The sequence below is a fragment of the Spermophilus citellus genome (assembly GCF_964194105.1).
Source record: "Spermophilus citellus genome assembly, chromosome: X".
Lineage (NCBI taxonomy): Eukaryota > Metazoa > Chordata > Mammalia > Rodentia > Sciuridae > Spermophilus > Spermophilus citellus.
In genome coordinates this window covers 41,300,256-41,321,854 of record NC_138190.1, presented here as the reverse complement: position 1 = coordinate 41,321,854, position 21,599 = coordinate 41,300,256, and the positions used below count along the sequence as shown (strand labels likewise).

The 21,599-nt window shown below is 38.3% G+C and overlaps 1 protein-coding gene across 3 annotated transcripts in view; it reads right to left on the bottom strand.

Annotated features, from left to right (window-relative positions):
* Positions 1 to 21,599, bottom strand: part of SHROOM4 (shroom family member 4) — a 218,014-nt gene that overhangs the window by 51,550 nt on the left and 144,865 nt on the right. The window lies entirely within an intron of this gene.

Genomic DNA, 21,599 nt, shown 5'->3' with positions numbered 1-21,599 from the left:
AGATAAAGCGGGTGTCTAAAAAGAATTTTTAAAAATACACGTAAGTGAGAGAGAAAAATACCCCAGACACATACACTTAAAAGAATTCCTGAGCTTCCTGGACTGAGTTGACCCCACCCAGCCATCTCTGTAGGTCTTCAGGGTCCCAGAAAAGGAAAGCTCAGATCAGCCAAGCTGAGCAGCCTCCAGGTCCAGAGAAATGGCACCACAGCTGATTGTCTAAAGCTGGGAGCAAGTGAATTAAAACCTTTCCAAGGTGAAGGTCTTGCTGAGAAATAAAGCCTTATGACCATTCTGGGTCTTATTTACAGGGTCTGCATTTCTGTATGAACAAACCCCAAACAAAACAAAACAAAACCTCAATTTCACACCAGAGACTCCAAGTCCAGAAAAGGTGCCCATTAGCAATGCTGAAATAGTGGCATTTGGGGTCAGTATTTGTGGACCTGCCATAAATTTACTCTGACCTCTGGCAACTTGCTCCCCCTTCTCTGGGCTTCTGTTTCCTCTCTGAAAAATAAAACATTGAACTTAATCATCACAAATGACCCTTTCAGCTACAGCATACTATGATGCAGTAGTCCTGAGACCCAGCCTGGGGCTCCAAATTATGTTCTCATTGACCAATACACTAGCCACAACTCAGAGTGCTTCACATGGGTTTATTGCACCCTTTAATCCAGGCTAAGGCATCAGAATTTAATTTCTCTTGAGAATTTAGAGTTAGGGTTTTCCCTTCATAATGTTTCTGATCCTACTCCCATTTCCCTTGGCCTCTAGCCCCAATTCCAGTAATTTCTGGCCCCTGAGAGGGCTTACGCAAACTCCCTCAGGACAAAAAGTATGCTAGGCCCTTTCCTCTCTGGGGAAATCACGTCCGGAGGCCCCTTCTACTCTCTTCCCTGTGGACCTCATAGAGAAGTCTAGGTTGACTTTTACCAACTGTATAGGAGTACTGTATGAAGGAAATTTTGAGGTTTTGTGGGGGCATAGGGATCTGGCTTGGTGCCTCATCTCCATCATTCACTAGTTGTTTGGTCTTGGACATGACCCAGAACCTCAATTTCCTCCTGTGTAAAATACACCTGGCATGTGACAGGCATGCAATAAGTGGTATCTGTTATTAATACTACCTTCTACCAAAAATAACAATGGGCAAGATACTGTATTTAGTAAGAAAATGGATATCTTAAATCCAGAGATGGAAAAGAAAGGACTACTTAGGAGAAGGAACTTGTCAAACTTTCATGGGCATGTGGATCACTTGGGTGTCTTGTTAAAAGGCAGATTCTGATTCAGCACTGGAGCTCAAGCTCTGACTTTTTTTTTAACCTCAACCCCTCTTTTCTGCTCTCTCTCTCTCTCTCTCTCTCTCTCTCTCTCTCTCTCTCTGTGTGTGTGTGTGTGTGTGTGTGTGTATGTGCTCGGGATTGAACCCAGGGCACTCTACCACTAACCTACATTCCCAGCTCTTCTTATTTTTTATTTTGAGATAGGATCTCACTAAGTTGCTGAGGCTGGCCTCAAATTGGAATCCCCCTGCCTCAGCTTTCCCAAGTTGCTGGGATTATAGGTGTGCACCACTGGGCTGGGCTTCAGGTTCTTACTTTCTAATGAGCTCCAGGGTGGTGGTGGTACTGCTGCTACCACAGCCATAACCACATTTAGAGTGGCAACATACTAAGTAATAAGCCTTGCCCTCAAGAATCACCAGGCCTGGGTGCCCAGCCTTCCCTAATCTTTTCATTGCCAAATGCCTTCCTCCATCCTTTCAGTAACCTGGCCCATGCAAGTGCATGCTTGATGAGGCTTGCTGAGCCCCATTTCCTAACAAAATAAAGTGCAATGAGTTTGACAGCAGCCTGACCCTGTCAGTAGCAAGGTGAGGCTGAAGAAATAATACCTGGAAACATATGCCTATTGATGGAACTGGCTGAGAAGTTCCTGAGGTGAAAGGTGTCAATAAGAATCCAGCAGATTTAACTGGAAGTTTCTGGGAAGGCAGGGTGGAATATGGGAGATTTGGGCAATCTTCAGATGAGGTGATAGGCAGGTGGGCACAGACAGGATATACTCAAGAAATCCTTGTGTAAGGGAAGAGATCTTGGGCAGCAGTTAGGCCAGTTTAGGATTGGGACAAGAGGCTGGAAGATGGCATGGGGAGAAAAGGAACACTCTGCCACTTAGCAGAACTGAGTTCCAGACATCGTGACCAGGTATAACCTCCTATGATAGGGACAAGGTAAGGATAGCTGCCTCTTTCCTAAGCACTCCAAGGATAAGAACTTGGCATGTGGATGGAGGAGGGTGGATGTATGCCAGCAAAAGTGATGGATCCACCATAATCAACTCCCAGAAGAGTCTTTGTAAAGTTACCTTGAGAGGTTAGGAGAAGAAGGTAGAGCAACTCTGGAAGGAGTCAATCTCCAGCAGCTCCTCTTGGCTGTTTCCCTGATATCCTCTGATGGTACCACTTGTCTCTGAACCTGGCTTTCAGTGGACCTCTCAAGAGACACTTATTGGGGGAGAACAATCAGAAAGAGAACCAGAGCTCTGCACAACCCAGGGCAAGAAGAAAATGTAACCCCTGTTACTTGGGGCTGTGCTAGCAAGAAGTCTGGGCCATAATGGAGTGTGGGCTCTTTCCGCTTTTGAAAGTGTTTGGATAAGGAGAAGCACAAAAGAGTGTCCTTGATTAGCTCTGTTTACTTTGTGTGACTCTTCCAGCCTCCCCCCAAAGAGCACATTCCACCTGCCCCACATGAAGGAGCCTAAGCTCATTCTGGCCCGCCTGGCAGGAAGGGAAGCCTGCAGACAGGCGGAGGGGACAGAACAATGCACAGCTTGTTTATCTGACAGAGGAGGGGAAAAGCTGCTTGGTCACCATGGAGGGACACAGAGCTCTGAAGGCCCACCCCCACTTCACTGTTGGCTGGAAGACCTTGAAGCCTGGTGATGCAGATACCCTTCCTTACTATAGACAAAAACCAAGGGGGAAATTGTGTGTGTGTGTGTGTGTGTGTGTGTGTGTGTGTGTGTGTGTGTGAGAGAGAGAGAGAGAGAGAGAGAGAGAGAGAGAGAGAGAGAGAGAGAGAGAGAGATTTTAAAGAGAACTTTCAGGACAATGGCTGGTATCATTCTGGGAAAGCTATAATCTGGGACATACAAGAGATGAATACATTTTGGAGAAGGGGATTTTGGTACTCAGTTCTACCTTCCCATCCCCTTCCCTCTGAATAGACAGGTCAAGTTCTTCCATGAAAATCTGCTGGATCCTCATCTACACCTTCCACCTCAGGATTCATCTCTGGCTCTAAAGAAACCCAGATAACAATTAAGAATAAGTAGGGAATCTTGTGATGAAAATAAAGACCCTCTGATTGTTAGAGCATTCATAGCAGGAGGGTGTTTTCTGACTTTCCAAGAAGGGAGTGATCACTTCATCTGACTGGGGTCATTGCATTTGACATTCTGTTTCTATTACTCCATTTATAAATGGGAATAAATCTTTATTCCTTCCTTCCTTTCCTTATTTCTTTTTCATTCTTTCTTTCAATACTGAGAATGGAACCCATAGGTACTTTAACACTGAGCCACATCTCCAGTCCTTTTTGTTTTTATTTGTTTATTTTGTTGTGTTTTGAGGCAAAGTTGCTGAGGCTGGCCTTGAACTTGCAATCCTCCTGTCTCAGCCTAAGGAGACCACTTTTTCCAAAGAAGGTTGGAAGGAAGTAACCATACAGATGACTTGGGAGAGCTTTGCAAATTCTGAGAACTAGAAAATGCATAATAGTTTAGAAACAGTTCTTGTAATTCATTTTTCCTGTAGGCTAGTGAGTAATTTGTAGGCTGTTTGTTGTTGTTGTCATATTTTTTTTGGTACTGGTTATTAAATCCAATGATGCTTTATCAATGAGCTACATTCCCAGTCCTTTCATTAAAATGTTGATACAGGGTCTCTTTGTTGCCCAAGGCTGGCTGGGCAATCTTACTGCCTCAGCCTCCCAAGTTGCTGGGATTATAAGGCATGTTCCACTGTGCCTGGCACAAATTTGACATGTAGACAGAGGAGGGTGGGCATGTGCAAGCAGGAGTCATGGATCAACATAAGTTTTTCTAGATATGGTCTGATGAAATATACCCACCATTGACTATTTCTTGTCAATGTCCCTAAAAGCGAAAATATAAATGTTGCAAAACTTTTGCAGCTTCTAGAAGGAAGGGGATCAAATAAAATCTCTGAATAATGAAAAAGGGCTTCCCCTCCCCCACCTCTCCAAAAACTAGGGAGGGTGGGATTGGAGCTCAGTGGTAGAGTGCTCACCTAGCACTGGGTTCAATCTTCAGCACCACATAAAAACAAATAAATAAAATAAAGATATTGTGTCCATCTACAACTAAAAAAATGATACTTTGAAAAGAAAAGCTAAGGATAAAACATGAGAAAGCTGAAAGAGACTTCAGAAGAGCATAATGGAATAAAAGCATCAAGTACACCGAGAACCATCTGATTTAACAGATGACCTTAAAGCTTTTGCCATGATGCCCAATTTCCTAAACCAACTCCCAAAGTGATAAATAAGGTGGAGGCTGTTTGTCCTTCAGCTTGGTTGCTACCAGTTATGTTTATAGCCTCCCTTGGGAAGGAGGCAGCAAGGGATAATACAAACTTTCCTTTCTTCCTCCCTTAGGCCCATTGTTTTCTTCAGCTCACACCCAGTGTTAGACACAATGTTTCTAGCATCTGATGGAATCCACAAAGGTTTCCCCAGAGTCTTTTCTCAAAGTCCTCAGCACTACTTCTGGCCACTCCCGAATCATCTCTGTTACTAAAGACATGGAGCGCTAGAGTAATAGCCAACAATGGCTAGGACCCCAATTGAAATAAAAGAATCTACTTACTCTGCTTTGAGCAAATATGATAATAAGGACAGGCCAACCCTCAGCAGAGCTGGATAACCATGAGCAAGATGGACATCAGGAGAGATGGGATTGGTGAGATACGTAGGCATATCATGGAGTTTTCCAAGACCAATGAAGGCCATCAGTTTGAATTGTTTTCTCAAGGAACTAGGAAGCTGTGGGAGGTTGTTAAACGGGGCTAACACTATTTGTTGAAGATGCTATCCTTCCTCCATTGCATGCTTTTAGCCCCTTTATCAAATATAAGATAGTTGTAACTTTGTGGATTAGTCTCTGTGTCCTCTATTCTATACCATTGGTCCACCCGCCTGTTTTGGTACCAGTACCATGCTGTTTTTGTCACTATTGCTCTGTAATATAGTTTGAAATCTGGTATCGCTATACCGCCTGATTCACACTTCCTGCTTAGAATTGCTTTTGCTATTCTGGGTCTTTTATTTTTCCATATGAATTTCATGATTGCTTTATCTATTTCTACAAGAAATGCCGTTGGAATTTTGATTGGCATTGCATTAAACCTATAGAGAACTTTTGGTAATATCGCCATTTTGATAATGTTAGTTCTGCCTATCCATGAACAGGGTATATTTTTCCATCTTCTAAGATCTTCTTCTACTTCTCTCTTTAGGGTTCTGTAGTTTTCATTGTATAAATCTTTCACCTCTTTTGTTAGGTTGATTCCCAAGTATTTTATTTTTTTTTGAGGATATTGTGAATGGAGTATTTTTCCTCATTTCCATTTCAGAAGTTTTGTTGCTGATATACAGAAATGCCTTTGATTTATGCGTGTTGATTTTATATCCTGCCACTTTGCTGAATCCATATGCAACAAAATGAAACTGAATCCCTTTCTCTCGCCATGCACAAAAGTTAACTCAAAATGGATCAAGGAGCTTGATATCAAATCAGAGACTCTGCGTCTGATAGAAGAAAAAGTTGGCTCCGATCTACATATTGTGGGGTCGGGCTCCAAATTCCTTAATAGGACACCCATAGCACAAGAGTTAATAACAAGAATCAACAAATGGGACTTACTTAAACTAAAAGGTTTTTTCTCAGCAAGAGAAACAATAAGAGAGGTAAATAGGGAACCTACATCCTGGGAACAAATTTTTACTCCTTACACTTCAGATAGAGCCCTAATATCCAGAGTATACAAAGAACTCAAAAAATTAGACAATAAGATAACAAATAACCCAATCAACAAATGGGCCAAGGACCTGAACAGACACTTCTCAGAGGAGGATATACAATCAATCAACAAGTACATGAAAAAATGCTCACCATCTCTAGCAGTCAGAGAAATGCAAATCAAAACCACCCTAAGATACCATCTCACTCCAGTAAGATTAGCAGCCATTATGAAGTCAAACAACAACAAGTGCTGGCGAGGATGTGGAGAAAAGGGTACTCTTGTACATTGCTGGTGGGACTGCAAATTGGTGCGGCCAATTTGGAAAGCAGTTTGGAGATTCCTGGGAAAGATGGGAATGGAACCACCATTTGACCCTGCTATTGCCCTTCTCGGACTATTCCCTGAAGACCTTAAAAGAGCATGCTACAGGGATACTGCCACATCGATGTTCATAGCAGCACAATTCACAATAACTAGACTGTGGAACCAACCCAGATGCCCTTCAATAGATGAATGGATAAAAAAAATGTGGCATCTATACACAATGGAGTACTACGCAGCAATAAAAAATGACAAAATCATAGAATTTGCAGGGAAATGGATGGCACTAGAGCAGATTATGCTTAGTGAAGCTAGCCAATCCCTAAAAAACAAATACCAAATGTCTTCTTTGATATAATGAGAGCAACTATGAACAGAGCAGGGAGGAAGAGCAGGAAGAAAAGATTAACATTAAACAGAGACATGAGATGGGAGGGAAAGGGAGAGAAAAGGGAAATTGCATGGAAATGAAGGGAGACCCTCATTGCTATACAAAATTACATATAAGAGGTTGTGAGGGGAATGGGAAAATAAACAAGGAGAGAAATGAATTACAGTAGATGGGGTAGAGAGAGAAGATGGGAGGGGAGGGGAGGGGGGATAGTAGGGGATAGGAAAGGTAGCAGAATACAACAATTACTAATAGGGCATTATGTAAAATTGTGGATGTGTAACCGACGTGATTCTGCAATCTGCATTTGGGGTAAAATTGCGAGTTCATAACCCACTTCAATCTAATGTATGAAATATGATATGTCAAGAGCTTTGTAATGTTGTGAACAACCAATAAAAAAAAATAAAATTAAAAAAAACGGGGCTAACACAATCTACGTTTTGTAAAGATCTCATTTGGCTGATGGATTTGGTAAAGGTGGGGAGGGATAAGAATAGAAACCAGGCAACAAGTTTAAAAGGTTCATGTAGATAAGAGAGAATGGTGGTTTGTTCAAAAAAGGTAGAAGGAGGCAAAAGGAACAGAGGTTTATTGATATTAGGGATATTTTGAAGAAGTAGTGCCAACAGCATTTATTAATGGGTTGAATGTGGAGAGTGAAGAAAAAAGAATAACTATGACACTAGGGTCATCTGGCATCTGTACCTTCTTAGCACAGTATTCATTCCTGAAACTGAGTCATTAGTAGCTCTTAAAAAAAAAGAAAAGAAAAGAAAAAGAAAAAGAAAGTTGGCAGTTATTGCTGTTTTTTTTTTCTAAGCATTTATGGAGCTTCTATCTACATGTAAGGTGCTTGGAAAGGTATTCGAGAACACATCAAAATGAAGAAGTTATCATGTCTGTGCTCAAGGAATTTATAGCATAAAAGGGGAGAAGAAAAAGACCTAGATAACCACTAAACAGGAAACAAAGTCAGAAGTTCCAGAAAGAAAATGCTAACCAAAGAAGAGTTCAAAGGAGAATGCATAGCTAGCTGAATCAAGGAAGGCTTCACAGAATCTCCAAGCTAATTTTAGAAGACTTAGTACAATTTCAACTAGAGAAGACTAGGAGAGAGATCCTGCCAGGTTTACATGAACAAAAGTGGGAAAGGCAGGAATGCGCTGAAGGAAGAACATACTCTTTCTATAGGGCACATAGGAAGTAAAAATAGAATGACTCAAGAACATGGGGACCTTGAATTATCAGGTTGAAACACTGGCTTTTTATTATCCCATAGGCAAGAGACAGGCATTGCAGGTTCCAGAATAGGAGAGAAACAGAATGAAAAGCAGAATTTCATGCAGGTTTTTTTATATATATATATATACTGGGGATTGAAGCCAGGGGCACTTAATCACTAAGCTACATCCCTAGTCCTTTTTTTTCTTTTAATTCTGAGATAAGGTCTTGGTAAGTTGCTTAAGGCCTCACTAAGTTCCTGAGGCTGGCCTCAAACTTGCAACCTCGTACCTGAGCCTCCCAAGTTGCTGAACTGACAGGAGTGCACCATCATGCCCAGCTAGAGATGTGTTTTAACAAGTTTTTATATGATTCTGATGCACTCTCAAGTTTGATAACCATTACTCTATTATACATTTTAGAACAGATATTCAAATGGCTTCTTCAAAATACTGGCAGAGGCTTTGACGTTGGTGGGTTCTGACCTACTAAGGTAGGCTGGAAGCCTCCCTTCAATTGCCAATACTACATATATAATACAGGACAATATCTTGAAAGGTACATGGGATCCCTCAGGGGAGGGCATGGATCTCTGTATGGTAAAGAAGATTCTACAACCAAGAAGGCAATTCCTGGGTCACAGATACATTTGTCAGGGAGAAGTATTGAGCAGGTAAGCAGGTAAGGTTGCTTTGGATACATTCCCAAAAATGGAGATTGCTGAGTTTAAATTCAATTATTTTTTTGAGTACTGGGAATTGAATCCATAGCTTGTCACATGGTAGAGAAGCTACCATATATGTGTTTCCCCTGTGAGGTATACCCTCATAAAGATTCTCACCTGATTCCACAGCATTTTGCATGAACCTCTGCAAAATGTCCCAGCCTGAGGCATTCACATTCATAAACCTCTAGTTCTTCAAGCTTTTATGTCCTTAGTTTTGTTTCTTTCTTTTTACAGTTTTATTAAAGTCTAGCTAATAAATAAAAATTGCATTTATTTATGCTGTACATGAAGGTTGAATACATGTGTACATCAAAAAATGCTTATCAGGATAATTAGCATATCCATTACCTCTATTGTAGTTTAGATATGAGGTATCCCCCAAAAGCTCATGGGTGAGACAATGCAACAAAGCTTAGAAGTGAAATGATTGGGTTATGAGAGTCATAACCTAATCAGTACATCAACCGACTTGAACAGATGAACTGGGTGATTATAGGGAAAAAGGGTGTGGTTGGAGGAGATGGTTTCCTGGGGCCATAACTTTGGCCTTTATATTTTGTCCCTGGAGAGTGAGAGTTCTCTCTCTGCTTCCTGGTGGCCATGTTCTAAGCTGCTTTCCTCCTCCACACCTTTCCACTGAGATGTTCTGCCTCACCTCAGGCCCAGAGCAACAGAGTCAGCCATCTATGGACTGTGACCGCTGAAATCATGGATGACAAATAAACTTTTCCTCTTCTAAAATGGTCCTTGTCAGGTCTTTTGGTCATAGAGACAAAAAACAACCCCACATAGCTACTGACTAAAACAACACCATATAGCTACTCTTTTTTTTGTGGTGAGATTATTTAAGGATTACTCTTATTAGCAATGTGCAAGAATACAATACATTATTATTAACTATAGGCACCAAGCTGGATATTAAATTTTTAGAAATTAATCATTCTGCATGACCAAAGCTTTATATCCTTTGACAACTACATCCCCATTTCCTGGTCTATCCCACCTTCTGGTACCACAATTTTATTCCTATGAGTTCAACTTTTTTAGATTCCAGGTATAAGAAAGACCATGTAGTATATACCTTTCTGTGCTTATTTCACTTAGCATAATGTTCCTTAATTCTATCCATGTAGTTACAAATGAAATAATTTCCTTCTTTTTAGAGGTTTAACAGTATTTCATTGTGCATATATATCACATTGTCTTTATTTGTTCCTCGGTCAATGGACAACTTAGGTCAATTCCATATCTAGTTATTGTGCATAATGCTGCAATAAACGTAAGAGTGCAGATATCTCTTCATGATACTTACTTCATTTGTTTTGGATACATTCCCAAAAGTGGAGATTGCTGAATTTAAATTCAATTATTTTTTTTTCAGTACTGGGAATTGAATCCAAAGCTTGGCACATGGTAGGGAAGCACCCTGTCACTAAGCTACATCCTCAGTCCTAAATTCTAACTTTTTGAGGAACCTCCATACTGCTTTCCACAGTGGCTATACTAATGGACATTGCCACAAAGGTTTCCTTTTCTCCATATTCTCAGGATCACTTGTGATCATTTTGATAGTATCCTTTTGATAGTAGCCATTCTAACAAGTGTGAGGGGATGTCTAATTGTGGTTTTTATTTGCATTTCCCTAATTATTAGTGACATTGAGCTTTTTTTTCTCCATATTCTTTTTTTTTTATTGGTTGTTACTAGAGCAGATTATGCTTAGTGAAGCTAGCCAATCCCTAAAAAACAAACACCAAATGTCTTCTTTGATATAATGAGAGCAACTAAGAACAGAACAGGGAGGAAGAGCAGGAAGAAAGATTAACATTAAACAGAGTCATGAGGTGGGAGGGAAAGGGAGAAAAAAAGGGAAATCTCCATATTCTTTTAAGAAATGTGTATTCACCTTAGAAAATGGAAAGATCTCCTTTGTTATTGGATTGGCACAATTAATATTGTCAAAATGACCATACTACCAAAAGCACTATACAGATTTAATGCAATTTCAATCAAAATCCCAATGACATTCCTTGTATAAATAGAAAAAAGCAGCCATGAAATTCATTTGGAAAAATAAGAGACTTATAACAGCTAAAGCAATCCTTAGCAAGAAGAGTGAAGCAGGTGGCATCACTATATCAGACCTTAATCTATACTACAGAGCAATAGAACAAAAACAGCATGGTATTGGCTCCAAAATAGACTTGTAGACCAATGGAACAGAATAGAGGACACAGAGATTAAACCACATAATTACAGTATCTTATATTAGACAAAGGTGCTAAAAACCTGTATTGGAGAAAAGATAGCCTCTTCAACAAATGGTGCTGGGAAAACTGGAAATCCATATGCAGCAAAATGAAATTAAACTCCTATCTCTCACCATGCCCATAACTCAACTCAAAGTGGATTAAGGAGCTAAGAATAAAAACAGAGACCCTACATCTAATAGAAGAAAAAGTAGGTCCAAATCTCCATCATGTTGGATTAGGCCCCGACTTCCTTAATAAGACTCCTATAGCATAAGAAATAAAATCAAGAATCAATAAATGGAATGGATTCAAACTAAAAAGCTTCTTCTCAGCAAAAGAAACAATCAGTGAAGTGAATAGAGAGCCTACAGAATGGGAGCAAATTCTTACCACATACACATCAGATAGAGCACTAATCTCTAGTAAAGAACTCAAAAAATCTTAATAACCCAATCAATAAATGGGCCAAGGAACTGAACAGACAGTTCTCAGAAGATGAAATACAATCAATCAACAAATATATGAAAAAGTGTTCAACATCTTTAGTAATTAGAGAAATGCAAATCAAAACTACTCTAAGATTTCATCTCACTCCAGTCAGTGTTGGTGAGGATGTGGGGGAAAAGGCACACTCATACATTGCTGGTGGGACTGCAAATTCATGCAACCAATATGGAAAGCAGTATGAAGATTCCTTGTAAAACTTGGAATGGAACCACCATTGACCCATCTATCCCACTTCTTGTTTTATACCTAAAGGACTTAAAAACAGCATAATACAGGGACACAGCCATATCAGTGTTTAAAGCAGTACAATTCAAAATAGCTAATAACTGTGGAACCAACCTAAATACCCTTTAGTAAATGAATGGATAAAGAAACTGTGGTATACATACACAAAGAAATATTACTCAGCATGAAAAATAATAAAATCATGGCATTTGCAGGTAAATGGATGGAGTTGGAAAATATTATGCTAAGCAAAATAAGCCAATCCCCCAAAATCAAATGCCAAATGTTTTCTCTGATATGTGGATGTTGATCCATAATGGGGGTAGCAGGGAGCACAAGAGGAATTGAGGAACTTTAGATAGGGCAAAGGAGAGGAAGGGGATAGGAGGGGGCATGGGGGTAATAAAGTCAGTGGAATGAGATGGACATCATTACCCTAAGTACATGTATGAAGACACAAATGGTGTGACTCTACTCTATGTACAGCCAGAGACATGAAGAATTGCGTTCTATATGTGTACTATGAATTGACATGCATTCTGTTGTCATGTATAACAAATTAGAATAAGTAAGTAAATTAAAAAAAATAAAAAATAAATGTCTATTCAGTCCTTAAGTTCATTTTTAAAAATCAGGTTATTTATATGCTTGCCATTGAATTGTTTGAGTTTTTTAAAATATATTTTGGATACTAAAGTCTTGTATAGTTTGCAAATATTTTCTCCCATTTCATATGCTGTCTCTTTGTTGATGCTTTCTTTGTGATATTTTTAGTTGGTGATTATCTCATGTGTCTATTTTGTCTACTTTGCTTTTGTTGCCTGTACTTTGGGTGTCATATAAATAAATCTTCACCAAGACCAACGTCAAGTTTTTCCGTAGGCTTTCTTCCAGTAGTTTTAGTTTCTGATCTTAGGTATTACTTTTTAATCCATGCTAAGTCGATTTTTGTATAAGGTATGAAATATGCATACAATTTTATACTTCTGCCTGTGGCTTCCCAATATTCCAAGCTCCATTTATTGAAAAGACTTTCCTTTCCCGGTTCTAAGTTCTTCATAGCATTGTTGAAAACCAGTTGATTGTAAATGTGTGTATTTATTTCTGGGGTCTCTATTCTGATTCATTGATCTACCTACCTGTTTGCTTGCTTTCATTGCAGTAGCAATACTGATACTGGGGATTGAACCCAGGTGTACTTTAGCACTGAGCTATAGCCCCGGACTTTTTTTTGACACGGGATCTCATTAGGTTGCCCAGGGTGACCTTGAACTTGTGATCCTCCTGCCTCAGCTCTCCCTCCATTGTTGGGATTATAGGAATTAGGAAATGAAGGAAAACATTTAAGATACCATGATTCAAGAATAAAGGGGCAGATTTGAGAATTGTCTAGTCTAAGAGGTAGAACCAATAAATCTTGATACCTTCTACGGTCTGAATATTTACATCATCCAAAACTTACATTGAAACTTAATCCCCAATATCTTATGGTAATGATATTTGAAGGTGGGGCCACTGGAAGGCAATCAGAATTAGATGAAAGGATAAAGGTAGGGCCCTCTGATTGCATTAGTGGCTTTATAAGAAGGATACCCAGAGACACAAAATCCATAGACTCTCAAGTCCCTTATGAAAAGTGGTTTTTAATTTGCATACAACACACACACAACCTCCCATATGGTTTAAATCATCTCTACATGGCATATAATACCTAATATAATGTGAACACTATGTATATGATTGCCATACTATATTGTTTAGTGAATAATAACAAGAAAAATGCAAAGAAGAAGAAGAAGAAGAAAGACCTGAGCTCTTTCTTGCCATGTGACACCCTGTGCCAACTCAGGATTTTGCAGAAAGTTTTCACCAGCAGGAAGGCCCTCACCAATGCATCCCCTTGGCATTGGACTTTCCAGCCTCTGAAACCATCAGAAGCAAATTCCTTTTCTGTGTGAATGACCCAGTCTGTGTCATTTAGTCATAGCAATAGAAAATAGATTAAGACGGTGACTGATCTGACTGCTGAAGGGGTAAAGGAGAGAGTCCAGAGGTTCTATCAAATTTCTCTTCTTAGTAAATGACTCAACCCATCACCCTCACTATCAGAAGAAAAGTGGGGAGGAAACTTAGTTCAGTTTTAGACCAACTGATTTTTAAGCATTTCTTTGTTTTAAAAGTCATATCAAGCTATTCAAGCAGTAAAAATACATAAGATGAAAAAGCAGTTCCCCACACTCCAAAGGAACATTTGTTAACCCCTGAGCAGAAGTATGACATAGTATAAAGAACATAAGCAGACTCTCTAAACTTGAACTCACAGTTTCTAGCTGTTTGGCATCTTTGTCTCAGGTACATTATCTTTAAAATGGGAATTATAATAATAGCACACACAAAAAAAGAATATCATAATACTGTTTAGAATCTTGCTATTTGTGCTTAACAATATATTTTAGAGATAACTTCATATCTGCAGATACTTTTTCAAAAAATTCTAATAACTGCATAGTATTTCAGTGTGTAAATTTTTAAGAGTTTATTTAATGTTTACTATCCAAGTAATGAATACTGAGATTGTTTCTAATGTTTTGAAATACAAAAAAAAAAAATGCTTCAAAGAACACCTCTGTACATGTCTTTACAAACATCTCTGATTGTATCATTTAGATAAAGTTCTACAAATAGAACTCTGGCTTAAAAAGTGTATACATGTAGGATAAAATCTACTAAAACCCAGAGAGGTTATGCTAATTTGAATTCCCACAAACAATGCATAAGAGCAGTGCTTTTCAAACTTTCATGGGCATGCAAATCAGCTGCATCTCATTAAGATGCAGATTCTGGTTTATTAGTCTGGGGAGGAGCTGCATTTCTTACAAGTTCTCATTTGCTCACATAATTTGATAAAGCAGATATCATTATTCCCATTTTATTTTATTTTATTTATTTAAAAAATAAATGACAGCAGAATGCATTACAATTCTTATTACACATATACAGCACAAGATAAGGAAACTGGGATGGGGATGTAACTCAGTGATAGAGGGCTTGCTGAGCATGCAAGAGACCCTAGGTTCAATTACCAGTGACACTAAATTAAATAAACAAATAAATAAATAAATAAATAAATAAATCTATGATATATACTCACTATATACCCAATATCAGTATTAGTAACTTGCTGAAAATCATTCAGTAGATAGGTGATTTGACACCAGATCTATTATATACCAGTGGCTGCATGCAATAGAATGATAGCACACTTACTTCTACTCTACTTCACCACGGAAATTTTGCTCATTGGAGAAGAAGAAATAAAGATGCTCCTTAACTATTTTCAATTTGTAGGATGCTCATTCATCTTAGAACCATAAAAAAGCATTGGGGGGCAGGGGCTGGGGCTGTAGCTCAGTGGTAGAGTGCTTGCCTTGCATGTGTGAGGTACTGGGTACAATCATCAGCACCACATAAAAATAAACAAATAAAATAAAGATATTAAAAAATGCATCATGGAAGTGGAAGGATTAGAAGCCAAGCTACAGTGAAAAAATAGGTGGTAAGAAAGTAGAGACAAGTGTGTAAGAGTACTTTTAAAGAGTCTAAGAGGTTTGGAAGAAGAAATGATTGGTTGAAATGATTTGGAAGAAAATGATTGGTTGTTGGAAAAAGATGAAGGGTAAAGGCAGATGACATGGGGGGGGGGAATGCAGTGATTTCCCAAAGATATTTAAGTGGATTTTCAACTAGTTTAGATTATGAATAGCATTCTATGGGTCTAGGGCAACCTCTAGACCTGATCTCTCACCTAAACCCCTGCAACTGCCAGTCACATCTCTATCCCACCAAGTGTCTCAAACTAAAAACAAAACACTGAAACCAAACAATAATGAAGACTTAGCCTACTTTTTCCTTATTTATCATTTTGTTTTATTGTGTATTTGTTCCAAATTTGGATTTGTTCCAAATCCTTAAAGATCTGACTGGCTCAAACCCTGTAGTTATTGTTTATTCCTCTTCTTCTTTAGCCTTTATATTGAATTAATCACAAAGTGGTGGCATTGAAATACCTCCCCCTAATAACCAACTCATTGGAATAGCCTCACTTTTACTACTGCCTACTCTATATAACCAACTGTATCACATTCCCTTCCTCCATTCAATCCAACCCACTCCAATTTTCCACATGTACAAATTTCATTTTTATTCACCAACTTACACTCCTCCAATAGCTTCCCATCAACTGCTATGTGAAGTTTGCTTTTATAAGCCATGTAGAGATTGAACAAATTTATTTCTTATTGATCCCTCTCCATAAACCTTAAGTTGAATGAGCATCCTTACTATTTCTCAAGACTAGATTTCTCTCCACCCTCTCTATATGCCTTCCCACACACCGTTGAAGAATCAGTCCAAGTATCTTGTCTTGTTCTCAAGCACATTGATGTTTTCTTCCTTCAATTTTCAAAATCACTCACTGCTGGTACCACTCATTTCAATAATCCTCTACTTCTTTGCCAAACTATTTTGCCTATATATGTCTTATCTGTCTCAACTAGAGCACTAGATCAGAGTATAATCCTGCTGTGAACCCCAGTACATTGTTTAAAAAACCTGCTATTCACTCAAAATTTATTAAAGCAGTGAAATTGTCTTATGCATTTAAAAAGATCTTTGGTGAATTAATTTTTGGAAAATATCTACTTTCTTTTTAACTTTCAAATACCATATTAAGGATAATGAGGACTGGGGTTGTAGCTCAGTGGTAGAGCACTTCTTCTGTAGCATGTGTGAGGCCCTGGGTTCCATCCTGAGCACCACATAAAAATAAATAAAATAAAGGTATTGTGTCCATCTACAACTAAAGCTATTTTAAAAATAGAACAATGATGCACATTCACTTGATATATACCCAGTATCAGGAACTGTTCTAGGTATTTTCTTATGAAGTACTTATTACTTCCCAGATCCCTGTCAGGTGGGAATTATTGTTCTGAATTGCCATAGAGAGTCTATGAGAAATTTAATGGCTTGTTCAATATGTCTACTACTTGCACTGACTACCCACAGCTTACATTTAAAACCTCCAAGTCCCCCTTTCCATCCTCTATAACAGATTCCCTTCTTTTATTTCTATTTTTTAAACAGGGTCCCATGGTTCTTAGTTGGATTATAAAGATTATTTTTTATAGTTTTGATGTAAAAATTCTGTTTAACAAAATAAGTAATAATTAATATATTCATATCTCGAATATTGTGTCTAATTACAGTTATTATGAATAATTAGAGAAAGTATCTTTGTGTCCCTGAAGTAAACTTGTGCCATAATGCAAAGGGAGATGAGATGCAGCAGGGTGCTGTATTAACATTCATAATTACGCATCTTATGTTCCAAAATGAATTGTTGTTTGCCATCAAGGGTAAATGACAATAGTAAGAATTATGACAAAAGCACATAAGGTTAATCAACATATAATTGACTCTCAATTATGCACATATTAGATGTTTTCTTTCATTGATGTTTTGATCATTTAGAAACACTGTAAACTAATCTACTAAAATATATTTTCCTATTAAAGATTCATGAAATAAACACAAAAACATAAAATGAATTAACTTTTATGACACATAATAGCTATATCACTTAAGGGAAATTTTGTTCCACAAACACAATAACCTACACATAGCAACAGTGACACCTTTTCCAGTGATATTTGTTCTGAAAGACACACACACACACACACACACACACACATACACACACAACACACACATGCTTTGGGGGCAATTGAAACCTATTGGGGAAAAAATACTAGATTAAATACTGTTATTTAGGCTGGGTGCAGTGGCACACACCTGTAATCCCAGCAGCTCAGGAAATTGAGGCAGGAGGATCACGAGTTTAAAACCATCCTCAGCAAAAGCGAAGCGCTAAGCATCTCAGAGAGACCGTGTATCTTTGTGTCCCTGAAGTAAACTTGTGCCATAATGCAAAGGGAGATGAGATGCAGCAGGGTGCTATATTAACATTCATAATTACGCATCTTACGTTCCAAAATAAAATACAAAATAGGGCTGGGATTGTGGCTCAGTGGTTGAGCGCCCCTGAGTTCAACCCCTGGTACCAAAAAAAAAAAAAAAAACTATTATTTAGCTAGGCATGGTGGTGCACACCTGTAATCCCAGCTACTCAGGAGCCTGAGGCAGGAGGATCAGAAATTTGAGGCCAACCTGAGCAATTTCCGAGACTTTGTCTCAAAATAATTAAAAAAAGAGATGGGGATGTAACTCTGTGGTAGAGCACCCCTGAGTTCAGTCCACAGTATTATACACACACACACACACACACACACACACACACACACACACACACAATTCTTTCAGTATCTCCTAACACATACATTATTAAACATAGTACACTCCAAAGAAACAGGAAGGATTCAGAATACAAACAACAATATTTTCCCACTTACTGAGACTGACCCAGCTTTAGGTCAGAAAAAAAAAAAAAAAAAAAGATGCCTTCATCCAACAGATGGCTACTAAATGTGGTTCATGTAAGCATCCAGTGACAATCAGTTGAGTTGTTAAGCAAACCCACACCTTAACCCTCACCTCATCCAAAAGCCAATTAACTTGGTTCATTCTTCTGTGGAGACTGGCAAACATCCCAGGTCAAGGCAAAGCTACAGATAATTGAGAAAGACTCAATTATCCTCACAGACCAATTTACAATTTCTTTTGCTCTAGGCTGTACTAGTGGCCAAGGTTTCTGCTGAGGATAACACTCACAGGGTAAGGCAAGGGAGAAAACATGCATAGCCTATGGATTTTCTTTTTACTCATAAAAGGATTGCTAAAAAAACTCAGCTAAACATTCAATTAAAAACCTCTGAAAATATTACTGAGAACAGAAGTAGGTAGGTAGGCAGAAACCAACTGAGGCATTATAGAGAGACAGCACACTAGATATGAAGTCAGACAGAGTTGGCTGTGAGATAGCAGACAAAATGTCAGTTTCTATATTTCTTTGCACCTCCATGTCCTAATCTGTAAAATGGGGATATGTTCATCCCCATCTCTCACAAGAAAGCTGTGATGATTAAATGGGATGATGCATTTGAGAACTACTAGCACTGAATCAGAGCCATAGTAAGTGTTGTGATCGAGGGATGGAACAAATATTCATAGAGTGTCTATTAAATCTGAAAGTATTCAGGGTTCTGGCTGAGCCCCTTCAGTGTTGTATGGGAAGACATCTTGAAATACTCCTTTATTCTGAATTCAGATCACTAAGGAGAAATTAGTCCATCCTTTACTGGTTTAAACATTTTTAAACCAATAGTTGGATAAAGGCATGATACAGCAGTATTTCAGTGAATCGTAGAACTTATAAGAAAGGGTTCTTTTCATAGTGGAGAATTACTATGGCATATAAGGGCCTTCTAGCAATTCTTCATGTTCTGGAGGATTCATCCTAATAGTGATTCTGAATTACATATAATAGATCTGCCATATTCCCCATAACTTCATGAGCACCCTTCTCTCACTCACCTTTAATAACTTCCCTTTATTAAAAATCTGGTATTTCCCAGAAAGTACTAAGTAGCAAAGAATCTCACATACACACACATAAGCGCTCTCTCTCTCTCTCTCTCTCTCTCTCTCTCTCTCTCTCTCTCTCTCTCTCACACACACACACACACACACACACACAATGAAAGGGTGTACAGGAAGAAAGAGAGAAAAGGAAGGAGTGTACAAGAGAAAAACTTCTTCTCTTATATTTTGAGTTGTAGATAAACACAATAAGTTCATTTTATTCATTCATTTTTATATGGTGCTGAGGATCAAACCCAGTGCTACACACATGTTAGACAAGCAGTCTACCATTGAGCTACAACCCCAGCCCAAGAGAAAAACTTCTTAATCTCATAAATATGCATGCACCAAAATCAGTTTTAAATTTTTGTTCAAAATGTTTCACTCTCTTGGAAGGCCCATGGTTACCTTAAGAAATCTCTGAAGTGCAAGGAGTGACAACTTAAAGTGAGGTGATCTTCAGTGTGTGCAAATTAAAATGAAACCATTTTTATAATGGAGAGAAAGAGAAGGGCAAGTGATTTTCTGCTCTTTTCTCTAGAAAAAAAAACTACCCTATAGAACTTCTGAAAGACCATTCAAAGGCATACATTAACTTTATACTTAACAAAATTGAAGGATATTCTGCACCCTCATCATAGAAAAAAAGGGGAGTAATATATCTTTGCATTAGGAGCCAGAGACATAATCATTTTTAGCTGAACGAGGATGCCAGAATGGCCAACCAATGCTTTCCCTTTGATTAGCTGGAAAGCAATCAGTGCACTCCTGCTAGATTGGAGCTTTCACTCAAAATAGAAACTGGCCTGAAGTCCAGAAAGCTGGCAGTCCAGAGACAAATCCCCAGAAGGGATCTTGACACTGCACTAAGATCCAGAGTTGGCATGCTCATCAGGACCCAAGTTTAAGGCTGAAGCTTATAAAGAAGTTGCTGAATAATAAAGATTCTCAATATCCTTAGGATTCACATGTTTCTTTCATTAGCTAAAAGAAACAACTTAGGCATTTAAAGTTTGCTTCATTTTGCTATTTTAATAAAGATACTCGATTTTTGATAAAGGCATTTATTTAATTTTGAATTATAATAGATAGGGGAAGGTGATATGCATAATTTTTAGGATGGGGCATTAATGAGACTTCTGCTTCTGGGAAAATGGAGGTGAACTTTTCCTTATTCCTTCCACTAATACAACTAAAACCTTTGTACCTTATAAATAAACATCTGGCTTTCTTTAGGAGAAAGTTGTTGCAAACCTCATATTGGACAAAGGACTAGCATTTAGAATATGCAAAGAAATTTCAGAACTCAAAGGTGGAAACAAACAATCTAATTAGAAGGGTCTTAACACACATAAGACTTCTATTACTTTAAGAAGACAGACCAGCCTAGGACCTTGGGTTCCAGAGCATGGCAAAGTGCTAAGTTCTCTAGGTTTTCCTTTTGCTGGAGCTGAGAAACAGATTTCAAGCTGGAAATCTCAGTGGGCGCAGAGCACAAAGGCTCTAACAAAAGCTTGCTCTTCAAAATAAGGGAAAGAAGGAGGGGGTATGGATAGGATATCATAAAGATATAGAGAAGATCATTGGATTAGAAAAGGGAGATGAGAAAGAGGAAAGAGGGACGAAAAGGGGAGGAAATGTGTAATCAATTTAACAAAGCAAAATCACATTAGATGTGTTTATAAATGTCCAAAAGGGAATTTCACCTTTATGTCTATGTAGAAAGCATCAATCAAAAATAAATAAATAAATAAATAAGTAAAAGGAAGATCAGTAGAGGAAGGAGAACAGAGGGAGGGAGAAGAGCAGGGAATGGCTGTGGGGAATGGGTATGGAAATTGAATAAACTGAATTCCATGCATGGATGATTTTTTTACAATGAACCCAATTTCTACATATAATTATAATGATCTAATAAAAAATCATATATATATATATATATACACACACACACACACACACACACACATATATATATATATATATATATATATATATATATATATATATATAAAAGCCTGCTCTGACCCTCCAGAGAACCAGGAGAAGGATAGCCTCACAAAACAGAACACTGTTAGACAATAGCTGTACTCTAGCCAAATGCCAGAGAAAAACTGTGGCTTAATGCCACTCATGACAACAAAGGTTGAGCTGGGAGTGTGTATTTCCACTCCAGCTTGGCTGTAATGATGTGCCCCCAAACCCACCACCACCCCTAGGTATTTACAGAAAAGGCTGAATATAGAGACAGGACATTCATCCATGACAGGTTGTAACAAGCCTTCCCCTACTCTG